The 14,936-nt window shown below is 41.7% G+C and overlaps 1 long non-coding RNA gene across 1 annotated transcript in view; it reads left to right on the top strand.

Moving 5' to 3' along the window:
• Window positions 1-14,936, top strand: part of LOC144282909 (uncharacterized) — a 34,852-nt gene that overhangs the window by 9,585 nt on the left and 10,331 nt on the right. Inside the window, exon 4 of the long non-coding RNA XR_013351323.1 lies at window positions 6,115-6,238. This is a non-coding gene — a long non-coding RNA (uncharacterized LOC144282909). The remainder of the gene's footprint in view (window positions 1-6,114; window positions 6,239-14,936) is intronic.

The raw sequence follows: 14,936 nt of genomic DNA, 5'->3' as shown, positions 1-14,936 counted from the left end.
GGGTGGGAGGTCGTAGAGGTGTTGGAAGTGAATTCATGCATCATTCTCATGCATGAATCAGGACTGTATCAGCTGAAGAAACCTAAACCTACTGCTTCCTTACTGCTTTTTTTCTCCATCTTGTCTTCTCAGCATCAGAGAATGTGACTGAGCTCAGGTCTGAGAATTTTCCATCCAGACAATCTCAGAGGAAAGGGCGGGCTCTTGTCTGTTACTGAGTGCCCAGCCATGCATCTCTGGTGAATGACTGCAGTGCCAGAGAATGGTATCTCCAGAATGATGGTCCTGCCATGGCACCCTGGGCAGCCCTGCACACAGCCACATAGGCCCATGCAGAGAAGGGCTTGACCTGCAGCTAATCTGAGTCTTGGATGGACACTTTGTGGTCCTTAGGGGATAGGTGGGGATGGGCAACTTAGAAGGGCCTCCTACAAAGCCATCTTCTAAATTCCCAGTCCCCTTGGGAGGCTGTCATGAGACAATTTCTCCTCACCTCCTGGGGTCTCATGGAATATGGAGCTTTTTGCCCCATCGTCTCAAAATAGAGGTTCAAAATATAAAACTTCTCAGCTGCAGCCTGATATTGGCTCTTTAGAAAAATAGTGTATTATTTAATTAGAGCAGCCATAACAAATTGTTAAAAGATGGAAATTTGAGACTGTTGTTATTCATTGGTCTGAAAGGCAGAAGTCTGAAATTAAGGTGTTGGTGTGGTGCCACCCCCTCCAAAGACCCTTAAGGAGCATCCTTCCATGCCTCTTCCAGATTCTGGTGACTTCTGGTGTCCCTTGGCTTGTGGCTACATCACTCCACTGTCTGCCTCTGCTTCTCTGTTCCTCTGTCCTCTCCTCTTCTGATAGGAACCCTGACTGTTGGAATTAGGGCCCAGTTTAAATCCACGATGATTTCATCTCTAGATGACTAACTAATTACATCTGCAAAGACTAGTTTCCGGTAAGCTCGTATTCTCAGATTCCGGTTAGACATGCTTTCGGGGACACTATCCAGTACCATCCTGGATGCCCCCAGCTCATGTTGTGCTCATCTACTCTCTTTTATTGCAATGTTGTCTTTTTGGTGTATGAAGCAAGGATCACAGGGAGCTGGTGCCTTTCATTGACCTTCCTTACCACATTCAGGTGGTAAACTGTCTGAATTGAAAAGTGGTTGGCGTGTTTCACTGGTGAATCTTGTCTTGTGTGTGTGCTTGACAGTCACCCATCTGGGAACTGAAGCTCAAACTCAAAGCCAACCAACCTTCTTATATCTTCCTCCGGCACCCTGCTGGACACAGTTGCCCCTTCCTGCCAGTTCTGTAGCTTCTCCACCTGCTGGATTCCTGACCCCTGCTCTTCCCTTGTCCCCCATCATTTCTTGTCTAGATTACTACTACTGCTTCCTCACTGCTTTTTCTCCCTCTTGTCTTACCCCATCTCACTACACCTGGCACACCACTCCTAGGTTGATCACTCCGAATTTTAAAAATCACCATACTCCTGGGTTTAAACCCTGTAATGAATTTCCATCACCTATAGATTAAGACCAGATCTCTTATGGCCCAATTCATAGAACCCACATGAACCAGCACCTGATGCTACATAAGCTGCCGTGTGGCATGTGGAACACAACCATATGGTAGCATCTCCCCTGCTCATATCATAGATCCTCTTTCTGAGGGTCACTTGATCTACAGAAGCAGTCATTTGCTCAATGCAGGCAGCCACCATAGCCCTTTATTTTCTGGCAGTCATATCCTCTTTCACATTTTTGTATTTCCACAGAGTGCAGACAATTATATCCCTTACAGGATTTTCTGAGGATTAAAAGTGATAAAGTGCTTGGCACACAGAAGGTACTCAATAAATTCCATTTTCTTTCTTGTCATTGTATCTGACCCAGCTATGTATCTTGCCCATAGTTGATATTCATTATGTTTGTGGATCAGTTGTTGAAACAATCAAGACCTCTATATCCTTTTGGAAGCAATCACCATAAATTAGCTTTATAATTCTCAAAATAGCTAAATGTCAACAGCAAGTTTATTCTATTTTTTCCTCCTCTAATTACCCTTTAACTTCCTCCTATTTTGAGAGCACCCTTCCTCCATTTTTTCTTCTTGGAATACTAGATAGCTTGCTGAATTTCCCAAAGCTGCCCCCTTGTTCTCCTGTTCTATCCCCATCCTTGAAATCTTATAGGTTGTCAGATACCACTTTGTACCTAGAGCAGGAGTCCCCTCCCTTAAGCACAATGTTGCATCCCTCTGAACACACCATGGTTTCATTTTATAAGTATTGGTGCAGAGGCCAGGGGGCCAGGCCCTGGGTTGAGTGCTCTACATAAACAGATGAGTCATAGGGTTTTCCAAGCCTATATGGTTTGGCTCCAACCTCACTCTTTTCTCCTGACATTTACTCCTTCATGAATGCCTTTGTGAATGACCTTAATAATTCTGGATTCTTTCCTTTTCTCCTTTAAGAATTTACTCTGGGGCACATGGGTGGTACAATCATTTAAGCATCCAATTCTTGGTTTCAGCTCAGGTCATGATCTCAAGTTTCTGGGATCTAGTCCTGTGTCGGGCTCCGTGCTCAGAATGGAGTCTGCCTAATATACCCTTCTCCCTCTGCACCTCCCTGACAACATGCATGTAGTCTCTCTTTCTCTCTCTTAAATAAATAAATAAAATCTTTCAAAAAATGAGTTAATCCTATAAAATTCAATTTTAATTGCCAGTTTTGTCTGATAGCACCCCAGTGGAATAAACCATACCCACTGACCCATGTCCCCACTGCACGTGTTGGACATGCCTGTTTTATAGAACACCCACCAAACTGTAGTCATGCTCACTGTGTATTCACATGCCTAGTGGCCTGTGAGATCCTAATGACACATATTCCACTTTCAGGGATGATCTGTGGTTTTCTTCTGTCATCAGAGCAGCTCACAGAGTGTAACCTTAGACTTTGAGGAACACTTCATTCATCTCTCTGCTGGCCTGACAATGGAAATGAACAGGATTTGCCAAAGGAGCTGCAAGAGCCTCTGGAACTTCTCACATGAGAGATATCTGCCCCCAAAGGGGAACATCCGTCTGCTTTGGAGTACATCACTCAGTCCTTAGACTTGTAATAAAAATGCTGTGATCTGTTCTGGAGGCATGGTGTGATGTCAGTGTCAGGAAGAGGGAACTTGACTTTTCTGGCATTTGGGCTCTCAGGAAGGAGGAAGGACAGCACCCCTCATGCAGGCTTTCACAAGGCACACTGGGAAATTTCTGTAGGATTTTAGCTGGTATGACATTGATGTTTATTTCTGTATGTCCTGCCCTGGGTGAATCTATTAAAATTATGTGAGAACTATAACCAGATTCTGATCTGCTTGGGTTGGCAAGAATGGCAGCCATCTCTGGGTAATTTCTGTGCTGACATTCATGGCCAGGAAATTACTGATGGTACAGTTTAAGGAGTATGTTTTCATTTCAAACACGGCCCCTTCCAAAAATTGGGAGAACAGAGAAGAGAGTTCAAATCCTAGAGAAAGGGACAGGAAAGACCCCAGTAGGTGAGGGCTGCCTGGCTTCAGTGCTAACCAGAAGTGCACATCAAGACCTGGGTCTGATGGTAAGGGCAAGGCTGTTTCTCTGAGAGCCAAAGGCTCCCAGGGCTACCCATCATCAGTCGGCATATGAGGCTCAGGACAGAAGAAGCCCATGCCCCAGATTCTGACAAGAACAGAGTTTCTAATACACAGCTGCTGGTTGAGACCTCCTCTCTCCATGTTGTGTTTTGTTATAGAAGGACTTTAGAATCAAATTCCTGCTCATCCTCTGTGCCTTCTGGGAGGAGTGACTTTCTGGATTGTTGTGCTCCAGCAAATAGGCTCAGCTGCTTCCTTTCTCCTCCACTAAGTTCTCTCCTTGCAGAAGCACATGTTCTCCAAAGCTCTGCACCGTGAGTTGTTTGGTTGCAGAACCCACAGGGAGGTTTAGGGTTCCCAGAGCTTTGAGAAGAGGACAGGTAAATTCAGTTCTGGGAGGCACTACTTACATGTTCTTTTGGCTGTAGTCATAGCCACAACCTCTGATAATGTTTTAATAGTGATAAAGGTGATGTTTGAACCCTTCCTGTGTGGCTTTGTCATCTTTCAGTTGGTTCTGAGAAATGAGAGCATTACTTCATAGGTTACTAAAATCATATACCTTACACATTTCACACAATGAAGTTACCAATGCCAACAGTACTCTTACTTCAATTGATTGATTGACTGATTGATTTTAATATTCTGCTCCCTAAGAAACAAGGTTGTCTCAGAGCAAATAGTGCTTGGGAGTTAGAAAGTCTTGAGATAAAGTATCAGCTTGTCATTAACTGAATAACAATAAGAAAGTGACAGTTTATCTGATCCTCACTTTCATAAAATGTTAATGGGGGCAATGACGACCTTACAGATGGTCATGAGGGTTGATGCAGAATTTGGAACCTAGCACAGAGCCTGGCAGATGGTAGACACACAGAGAATGTGAACTTCCTTTCCTCTCATTTTTCCTTTTACTCCTTGACATAGCCATGCCCGAAACAAATATGGGTGCTCAGTAACATAAACCCTAGCACTGACTCCAATGTGATTCTAAAGAAGGGGTTGGCCACCTTTTTTTTTTTTTTTTTTTTTTTAAGGCCATACAGTAATAATTAGGCTCTGTGGCTCACTCATCCCCATCACAATTACTCAACTTTGCTGCTTGGTACACAAGCAGCTATGGACAATATATAAATGAATGTATATGGTTGTGTTCTAATAAAACTTTATTTATAAAAACAGGTGGTAGGCCACAGTTTGCTGACTCCTATTCTAAAGGGGTTGAAATGTTGTTGACTGTTGAAATGTTGTTGACTATTAATTCAAAACCCATGTCTGCCATGGTTCTTGATGTTGTCATTACAGAGGAGAGGGCTAAAAATCAAGAAAGTATCAAGGACATAAGTGTCTAAATAAAATTGACACCTCCTTCACTGCGGTGTCCATAAAGAAAAATTTTCTCCACTTTCTCTATAGTATCTTTGCTTCTTCCCACCATAGCACTTACACTTGGGTGTGATTATGTTTACTTTCTTTTCTTCTCTGATGGAGCTCTTTATAGGCAAGTATTGTTGATTAATTTTATAACTCTAGAGTACTCAGTGCCTGGAATTTGGCAAACATGCTGTAAATGCTCTTGAGGGAAATAACATAATGAAAGTTTGGGGGCACACTTTTCATTGTTGGAAGATTGGCTTTTCCATTCAATTACCATGAGTGTATGTGATTCCCAGCCAACATCAGTTACTGCAGAATGTGTTGTAATTCCTGGCATCTTTTCTCTGTTCATGGCTAGCATTATATACTTTCTCCCCACCCTCTTTTTTACAAGATTCTAAAATTCTGATTTCTAAACAGACCTACAGTTCTAGACATCATTCTCTCATGGTTGTCTTTCCAGAGTCATATTCTTTGAAAACACATTGACATGATGAAGCTCTTAGGAACTTAACACCATGTGGCTGTTATTTTTGTCATGATTGCTGGCCCCTGGAGAACTCAAGCTAATTTGTGACTTACTCATCCTTGTGTTCCCAGATTCTACCATGGGGTCTGGAAGACAGCAAGCTCTGGGTGAGGGTTTATTGCAATGGGCTTGAGGTAAATGTGGATGAATGCAGTCCTGGACCTTGACTTCCAGGAGATTATAGTTTAGTAGGCATGATAAGTTGTGGCCATAAATCTCTGTGATGCTTGGTAAAAAGAAGTGCTGTAGGAAAATGTAGCTAAGTTCCCCAACTGACAAGACAAGGTTGTAGACTGTCACTCTGATGAGAAAGCACAGGAAGGACACGTGGAACTGGAGACATGGGTTGTGACTTAATGGCTAGGATTCAGATTGATGAAGCTTGTGTGTGTTCCAAGCAGCAGAAACACAAACAACAGAATCATTGGAAGAACAGAGAGACTTGGGACATGAGCTGTCAGTATCACTTATTGAGAGCCTTTGACATGCCAGGGATTTTAAGTTCATTGTCTCATTTAATATCCACAGTAAATTCCCACAATTTGAGTATTATCAACTCGGTTTTACAGGTGATAAAGCCAAAGATCAAAAGAGATTTGATGACTTGCCCAAGGTCACACAGCACACTAGGATCTGTCTGACCCCCAAGATTCAAGAAATAAGGACACCAGCTGGAAGAACCAGACTTCTCAGGTAAGAGGTAGACTTATTTTGGGAATTTCCTTCTGGGTTTTTAATATCTACTGACTTAGTCTGTGATTCTAAGTTCCGGGGTCAGCTCTTGCTTGAACTACAGGCTTGGGACAGAGGAATATTCTCTACATGATTCCAGCTCCTTTTTCTTCCCAGCAAACTTGGAGCCCCCAGTACAAGGCCATGGCCCAGGACCAAGGTGTACACGCAGAAACCTAGCATAGTTTGTGAATCCCTTCCTTTGTTCTCACCAAACTCAGCTATTGTCCAAGACACCTGCTCCAGGAAGCCCTTTTTAATCTTTCCAAACTAATGTGTTTACCTCTACTGAAACCATTTGGCACCATTTTTAATCCTGGTGTACTTTTTTATTTGGTTCCCACAGGAATCCCTGTAGCACACTTGTGCAAATCTTGACTATCTGCCAGAGCAACCAGCCTCCTGACTCCCTGAAATGCAAGTCTATTTCTCTAGACTAGGCCCTGAATTCTCCTCACTGCCATCCTTTTTCTGCTTTATACTTCTTCTCCCAGTGGCTTAGACCATCAGACTTAACTTCCAAAGCCTCTTCTGGAGAACTATTTTACACAGATCACTCCTCAGAGGCAGTGTGTGTTTCTCTTAGAAGGAACCACATTGTTGATTCCCACACCTAGCCATTGTCTTTGCGCAGGGAAAGCTTTGTTCCTCTGAATGAAGCTGAATAATTTGTTTTAAATTTGTACCTTATCCACATCCAAAACATTAGAGATAACCTAAACTCAAAAAGACATAGAAGACCCTTACAACAGGAATATAAAATCTAAAGCAAAATCAAGAGACTGGAAATAAACAAACCAAGTCCCCTGGTTACGTAGTTTTATAAAATTTCTATCTTTCAAAGCTTTAAATTTAATTCTGAATTTGCTAAAAGCCAAGGCAGAAAAGAGAAAATAGCATTTCCTGTAACTCACACTACTGGGGGTTATTGTGTTCCTGGCTTTGCTTCCCTTTCCTTATATTCCCCACCAGCATTTGATCATCGTGTTATGATAGTGACCATCACATACCTATTTCTTCCATGTGGCCCCCTTGGGGCCAGGCTATATCTATCCTTACTAGTTCATTTGAGCGTTACAGACATGGTTTTGGCAATCTCCAAGCCAATCTTGATTCTTTTGCATTGCATGTGAGTGAAGTCAAGCAAAACCAGCCACATTCTAAAAAAAAAAAAAAAAAAAAAAAAAGATCCTTGGACATTTGATTAATAACCTCAAAACCAGTTTTAACTCCACAGAAGTAATTTCTTTTTTTTTTTTTAATTTTTTTTTAAACTTTTATTTATTTATGATAGGCACACAGTGAGAGAGAGAGAGAGGCAAAGACACAGGCAGAGGGAGAAGCAGGCTCCATGCACCGGGAGCCCGACGTGGGATTCGATCCCGGGTCTCCAGGACCGCGCCCTGGGCCAAAGGCAGGCGCCAAACTGCTGCGCCACCCAGGGATCCCCACAGAAGTAATTTCTATAGTTATCCCACTCTGGCTTTTGGGTTGTAAATAACAAAAATCAATTTAGCTAACTTAAACAGCCAAGAAATTTCTGAAAGTATATCACAGAGAAGCAATAGCAAGGCTGGAGACTAAGGTATGGACAATGGACTGAAACGTTAAGTGTGGAGGAAACTGAGAACATACCCAAGGGATAGGTTCAGACTCTCTCATTAGACAATCAGTCACTGGACTTTGCCATTCTGCTTGAGTAATCTCCTATCTCTGTCCCGTTTGTCTAATTTTTCCCAAATTAAATGTGGAGACTAAGGCCATTGACAGAAGCTTAGTCAATCTACCTGAGCTTTAGCTTCCTCCTGCTACCCGCTGGAACCCAAGCCCCTAAACAGAAAGGAGTTTCCTTGCTGGGTAAAAAATATCCAGCAGGTGATGTTATTAGCCCTAGTTCTACTTGGTGTATTCACACCCCCTTTGCTTCCAGTCCAAACTTAGAAGATGCAGCATGCCTCTCAACATATTTAAATGGATTGGTACACCCTCTCACTTACTTCAGACGTATGAAGGATTGACAGTGTCAGGGAAATTAGGCTTATTTTTCATGGCCACAGGTGATTGAACTAAAAATAAGGTATATAAATTATTGGGGAACTTTTCTCAATGAAACACATCACTGTCAAATAGCAAGAGTTGTTCAATGATAAAATGCAAGCCTGGCATTAAATCAGTCAAGTTGAAGCCCCATGATGACTCAGCAAGGAACTTCTAGAGCTTCACAGTCCAACGTGGGAGCTGAGACTTAAATTTGAATTAACCCAAATTGCAAAGTCTTATTCCTCAGTCGCACCAGCCACATTTCAATGATTCAGTAGCCACATATGGTTATATACACTGTATTTGACAGCACAGAGTGAGAACAGTCCCATCATCACAAGAAATTCTGTTGGACAGGACTGTTATAGAGGGTTTCAAAGCATCAATCATGGTTAGACCAGCTGGAATTAAAGCCTTTCAGTCCTGACAGTGTCAGTGAAATTATATACCTCAGGTTAGATATTATTGGCACTTTTCATGTTCAAGAGAGAGCAAAGAAACAGACCAAGCCTCCACACAGGAGATGACAATGAGATTGCAGCCCAAAATATACTAAAGGGACAGATAGCAAATATTCTAGACTTTGCTATCCATGTGATCTGTGTTGTAACTACTCAGCTCTGCTGTGGTAATGCAGAAGTGGTCATAGGCAACATAAAAATAAATGAATGGTACTGTGTTCTGATACGACTTTGTGTATACTGAAATTTGAATTTCAGATAATTTTCATATGGCACAATGTAGTTCCTTTTGATATGTTTTCAATCATAAATGTGATAAACTTAGTTTTCCAGATCCTTCTCTAAAGGATCTCTCAGATTTGGAATGGCTTACCAATCCTTTCCAATTCCTGCAATTACCAGAACATCCAGCCTAAAGCAGTGGCTTCTTGCAGCAATGTTAGTATTGCTGTGATGACTGTCCAGTATCCTGCTCCAGTGTTCCATCCTTGACTGGCCTGAAGACCAACATCATAAAATACTCCTGAGGACAGAGTAAGGAATTAAGCTGACCCACTTATGAAATGTGCTTCATGGCTTACTATGCAATTCTGAATAATTTAGTGACTCATTTTATACTTCTGTTTTGTTGCTGTTGTTATCGATATTTTTAATTATAAAATATGGCAATTTCACATGCTCCCCCTGGGGTTATTTTGAGGATTACATGAGATAAGGTGGGTAAGCCCTTTGGAAAGTATCCACCAATTCAATATTGTAAGTGGAAGCCATTGTTATTCACACTCAGACAGTACTAGAATTGGATGGAAAAATGGTTGAATTGACCTCAAAGTTTGCAAATGTAATAATGTAAGATTGGGAGAGGCTGGTCAGAAAAACGTAAATTCTATCAAAGTCAAGTTAGAATTGTATTCATAACGCAAGGATCCCTTCCCAAAAGGAACAATTTTGAGGGTTATGCCAACTGCTAAATGTCATAGAACACCAGGAAAGCTGACTCATAAGGGAAGGGGAATTATGTATTTGATTGGAACTGCATTTCCTCCAATTTGCAGGAAACTAATCATAGTTTCCTGCAAATGAGGCTTTAATTGGACCCACTTTAAACTGATGAGCAGATCATGGAAATGTATCTCATGTCTCACAGGTGGATGTGGTCACACTTGGGTAAAGAGTGGAGGTTCGTTTATAGCCCAGCTGTACCCTTCAGGCATCTTCCTTACTGAATACAGTTGCAGAGCAGAGGTTTGGAGGAAAGGGTGTTGGATGTTTTCTAATTTAAGGGCATAACCCCCTCGAACCATCCAAATCACAAAAAGCATATCATTAGTTGTTCTTCATTTATTCATCCCTGTAACGATAATATGGGCTAAAAGTATTGGTTCCTGCTTTCCACAAACTTATTTTCTCTTAAGCACGCAGATAATAACAAGACCAAGTCACACTATAGAATTCATCAGAATGACATAACGTGAAATTTACAAGAAACATGTAATTCTGAAGAAAACTGTTCAGTTCAACAAAACTTAATGAGCCTAAATGCCAGGCATTGTGATATGCAGTTGACCCTTGAACAATATGGGGTCCACTTACATATGGATTTTCCCAATAATGACAGTATACTGATGTAGATGTATTTTCTCTTCCTTATTATTTTCCTCAGGACATTTTCTTTCCTCTAGCTGACTTTATTGTAAGACTACGGTATATAGTACATATGACGTACAAAATATGTATAATTGACTTTTATTTTATTTATTTTAATTTCAAAAGAGGGCTATTAATAGCTAAATTTTTCAGTTACAGATTTGTGACTGCATGGGGAGATGGCACCCCTAATGCCAGAGTCATTCAAGAGTAAACTCTATATATGTGATCTTGAGAACAAATAAGATAACCCCATCCTTAAGAAGTTCATAGTCTAGTATAAAGGAATTATATGAACAAAATATCTTTTTGCTAGGAAACACACTTTGTTTTGATTGTTTAGATATGATTAACATACAGCATTGTATTAATTTCCTGTGTACACTATAATGATTCAACAGTTCTCTACATGACTCAGTGCTCGTCAAGACAAGCGTCCTCTTAATCCCCACCATCTATTTCACTCATCCTCCCACCCACCTCCCCTCTGGTAATGACCAGTTCTCTGTAAGTTAAGAGTCAGTTGTTTTTCTTTTTTCTTTTTTGTTTTTCTTTTGAACAAACTGATTTTTGAAAGTAGAGAGAGCATGGTACCAAGTACAAAGCTTCAGTAGTATCCAAGAAATGTCTGGCCACTTGGAACCATGTACTGGTTGTTTCCTGATTAAGGACATTCAGGACATGGGTGACTGTAGGGTGCCATCCTGTCCCAGCTACAGAGGTCAAGCCATGGGTCCTGGACCAGTTCCACTTCCATCTACCAGCAAGGAGGGGCTTTATCTTATTTTGGAGAAAAGAAGGAAAGAGGAGCAGGAAGAGGAAGAAAGGAGGCAGGCAAAGAAAGAGGCTCAGTAGGCAAGGAGTAGAGGAGAGCGTTGTAAGGACAGGAAGAAAGAAAGAAGAGAAGGAGGATTCTCTCCTAAGTCAGAGATGGAAGGGACATTAGCAATCACTCAGTCCACGACTGGCAGATTTTTTTCTGGAAAGGGCCAGAGAGTAACTATTTTTAATTTTGAAGGCCCCCTGGTCTCGAAAGCAGCCACACAATGCTGCTGTTGTAATGGACATTATCTAAATAAATGGGTATTAACTGCATCCCAATTAAATTTTATTTACAGGGATCCCTGGGTGGCTCTGCAGGTTTAAGCGCCTGCCTTTGGGCCGGGGCATGATCCTGGAGACCTGGGATCGAGGCTCCCTGCATGGAGCCTGCTTCTCCCTCTGCCTGTGTCTCTGCCTCTCTCTTTCTATATATATATCTGTGTGTGTGTTTGTGTGTGTGTGTCTCATGAATAAATAAATAAAATCTTAAAAAAAATTTATTTACAAAAGCAGGCAGCCGGTGTGCAGGCTGTACTTTGCTGACCCCTGACTTGTAACTCACTTATCAGCCACACAACTGAACATCTTGGCACCTAGTCAGCCAGGATTTTGGTGATTTCATGTGCATCATCTCATTCAATCCCCCCAATCAGCCCTGTGAGGGAGGCCCTATTTTTCTCATTTTACCAGTGAATAAATTGAGATTCAGACACGTGCTTGAACACGCTCTGTCTGTGAAGGTACCGGGGTTTTAGGGATGTGGTTTTCTATTTCCGACTCCAATAATGTTTCTCAGTTCTGGAATACATAACAGGTGCTCAGTTCTGCATGTAGGGAATATGAGTCTTGGGGAAGGTAAATGACTTACTCAGGAGCTGTCAGCAAATTGTGCTGGATGGAGATTAAAACACACATGTCCCAAAACCTACCCCCATCCTCTGTTCTGGCTTATTGAATTTGGCTGCTCCTAGTATTATTTCAAATGTGAAGTTCTAATTCAATTTTTTTCTAACTAAGAAAAACATATTTTCTATGAGCTGTTGAAATAAAATGATTGCCTTGAATATTGTGAGAAGCTGGCTGAATGCCAGCGAGAACAATGTAATTCTAATTTGGTGGGTTTTCATCTCGCATAGATCACAGGGGGCGGGAGGGGGGAGAGAGAGAGATGCTATATTTTTCTTTTCTTTTCAAGCATGAATGACATATTTGCAACCTGAGATGAAGGTTTTATCAATTTGAAGTGAGTCTATCTTCAAATAAACCTAATTTTCAGTAGCATCCAGCAGGCACAATCCATTCGTTGTGACCATTAAAACAAATGCCAAGGAACAGTGAGCTTCACAGCTCAGGGATACAGGGAACCCTCGTTATGATCAGAAGGGGGTGCTCTACCCAGCAGCTGATCTCCTTCCTCCGTTTTGGGAGGATCTGGAAATAGGACAAGGGGATCAGAGAGTAAACAAGGATGTGACTAGGAGTCTCGGGTCACACTGAGAAATAGACGTGGCCTTCAAAGCAGCCTTGTTTTCTCCCCCATTCCATCCCATCCTGATCCTCTTCATCCCTTCAGTTAAGTTCAGCCTTGTTCTGGGGTTGACATGGTGGGGAGAAAGAAAGAACACAGTGAAGAAAACATCTGCTTTGATGTCAGACCTGGATCTATCCCCAAGTTTGCCACCTATAAGGTGTACAACTCTAAGGCCGTTACTTGAACGTGAATGTTCTCATCTGTGAAGTGGGAGAAATGATCCTTGAAGTCCTGAAGTAGAATTCAGAGCAGGTGATGGACATATAACATGGCCAACTGACTGCCAGTGTTAGGACATGTTACTCCACCCTTCCCATCACTCTCGAAGAAATACACTATGGGTAAGACACCATCACAGATCTAAATAATGAAAAAAAAAAAAAGGCTAGATTAGTGTTCAATCCAAGGAAGGCTGTGGGAGCAGCTCTCACACAGAAAATAGCACCCTAACTGGGAAAAGCAAGGCAGGCACAGGACCCGGATAGTTAAGGAAAATGCAGGCAACATTTGAGGAGGCAGAAAATTCCATGGCAGGATTGCAGCAGCATAAGAGAGATTTGCCCTTTAAAATCCATCTGGTGACATGAGAGACTCCTAACTCTGGGAAACGAACTAGGGGTGGTAGAAAGGGAAGTGGGCGGGGGGTGGGGGTGACTGGGTGATGGGCACTGAGGGGGGCACTCGATAGGATGAGCACTGGATGTTATTCTGTATGTTGGCAAATTGAACACCAATAAAAAATAAATTTATTAAATAAGTAAATAAATAAATAAATAAATAAATAAATAAATTTAAAAAATAAAATGAAATCCTTCTGGTGTATATGAATTGCATAGCTATGCACTGGTCTGGGTGCTAATGGTGAGCAAAATAGACAAGGCTCCTCCTTCATGGAGTCAAAATCTTGTCAGGGTAATAGAAACAGGTGAACGAATAAAGCACAAAAACGAATGAATGAATTTCAGTTAGCAATAAATGGCAACAGACAATGGATAGCGTGGCTATGAGTGAAATTGCAATGGGCTGCTTATTTAGATCGAGGAAACAGGGGGTTCTTATGGGAAGGAACATTTTGAGCTGAGACCCATATGGTACCAAGGAAGCACATGGGGAACTGGGGGTGGAGTGCTTCTAGAAGGTAAAGTGTAAAGGCATTAAGGCTCAGAGAGGCTGTGAGTGATGGAAGAACAGAAAGACACTCCATGTGCTTGGGAGGCTGGGGAATGCGACCTGAGTCAGAGTCATGGGGAAGAGTTGGGTCTCACGGGTCTCTAACTTTTTTATGGATTTTAATTTTAATTTTTTAAAGATTTTATTTAGGGTCACAGCAAGAGGTATGGGTTTCATTGTTAGCATAATGGAGACTTGGAAGGAGGCAAGTGGTATGATCTATGATCTAGAGCAAATAGATTCTAGAAGGGAAGAAGTGATGACAGGGCAGTAAGTCATCAAGGCCAATGAGTCATCCAGTTGCAGGTGATGGTGGCTTGGACTAGGGAGTTGGTAGTGACCATGGAGAGACATGGAATATATTTTTAAACAGAGCTCCTGTTGGTTGGGTTAGGGGTAGAAAAGAGGAATTGAAGATTGCATTAAAAAGGGTGACAAAGGTGAGGGGTCCCAGGATGGATGCTGCCTGAGGATATATAATAATTGAGATGATCACAAATTTACTGACACTACATGACTTTTCACTGCATTCCCCAGCATCTTTATGATACATAAAACATTCCCATACTCATTTTTATTAACTTATTTTATTTAAATTCAATTAATTAGCATATGGTATATTATTAGTTTCAGAGGTAGAGTTTAGTGATTCATCAGTTGCATATAACACCTAGTGCTCATTCCATCAGGCGCCCTACTTAAGGCCCATCATCCAGTTACCCATCCCCACTCCCACACCTCCCCTCTAGCAAACTTCAGTTTGTTTCCCTAGAGTTAAGAGTCTCTCCTTTGCTTACATAAGTCTGTCAACCACCTGTGGGTAAAGATTATGTGCACCCATTTTAGGGATAAGGAAACTGAGTCCCAAGGAGGACAAATAGCCTTGCCTAAGGTCATTCTTAGTAAGTGGAAGAGCTCAGGGCTTAAGGCAAGTCTCCTTATGTTGTGTCTGCTGCACATCTCATCACAACACAGTGTTGATTAATTT

This window comes from Canis aureus, chromosome 14 (genome assembly GCF_053574225.1).
Source record: "Canis aureus isolate CA01 chromosome 14, VMU_Caureus_v.1.0, whole genome shotgun sequence".
NCBI lineage: Eukaryota > Metazoa > Chordata > Mammalia > Carnivora > Canidae > Canis > Canis aureus.
Note: the sequence above shows the minus strand (reverse complement) of the source record. Positions and strands in the feature narration are given on the sequence as shown.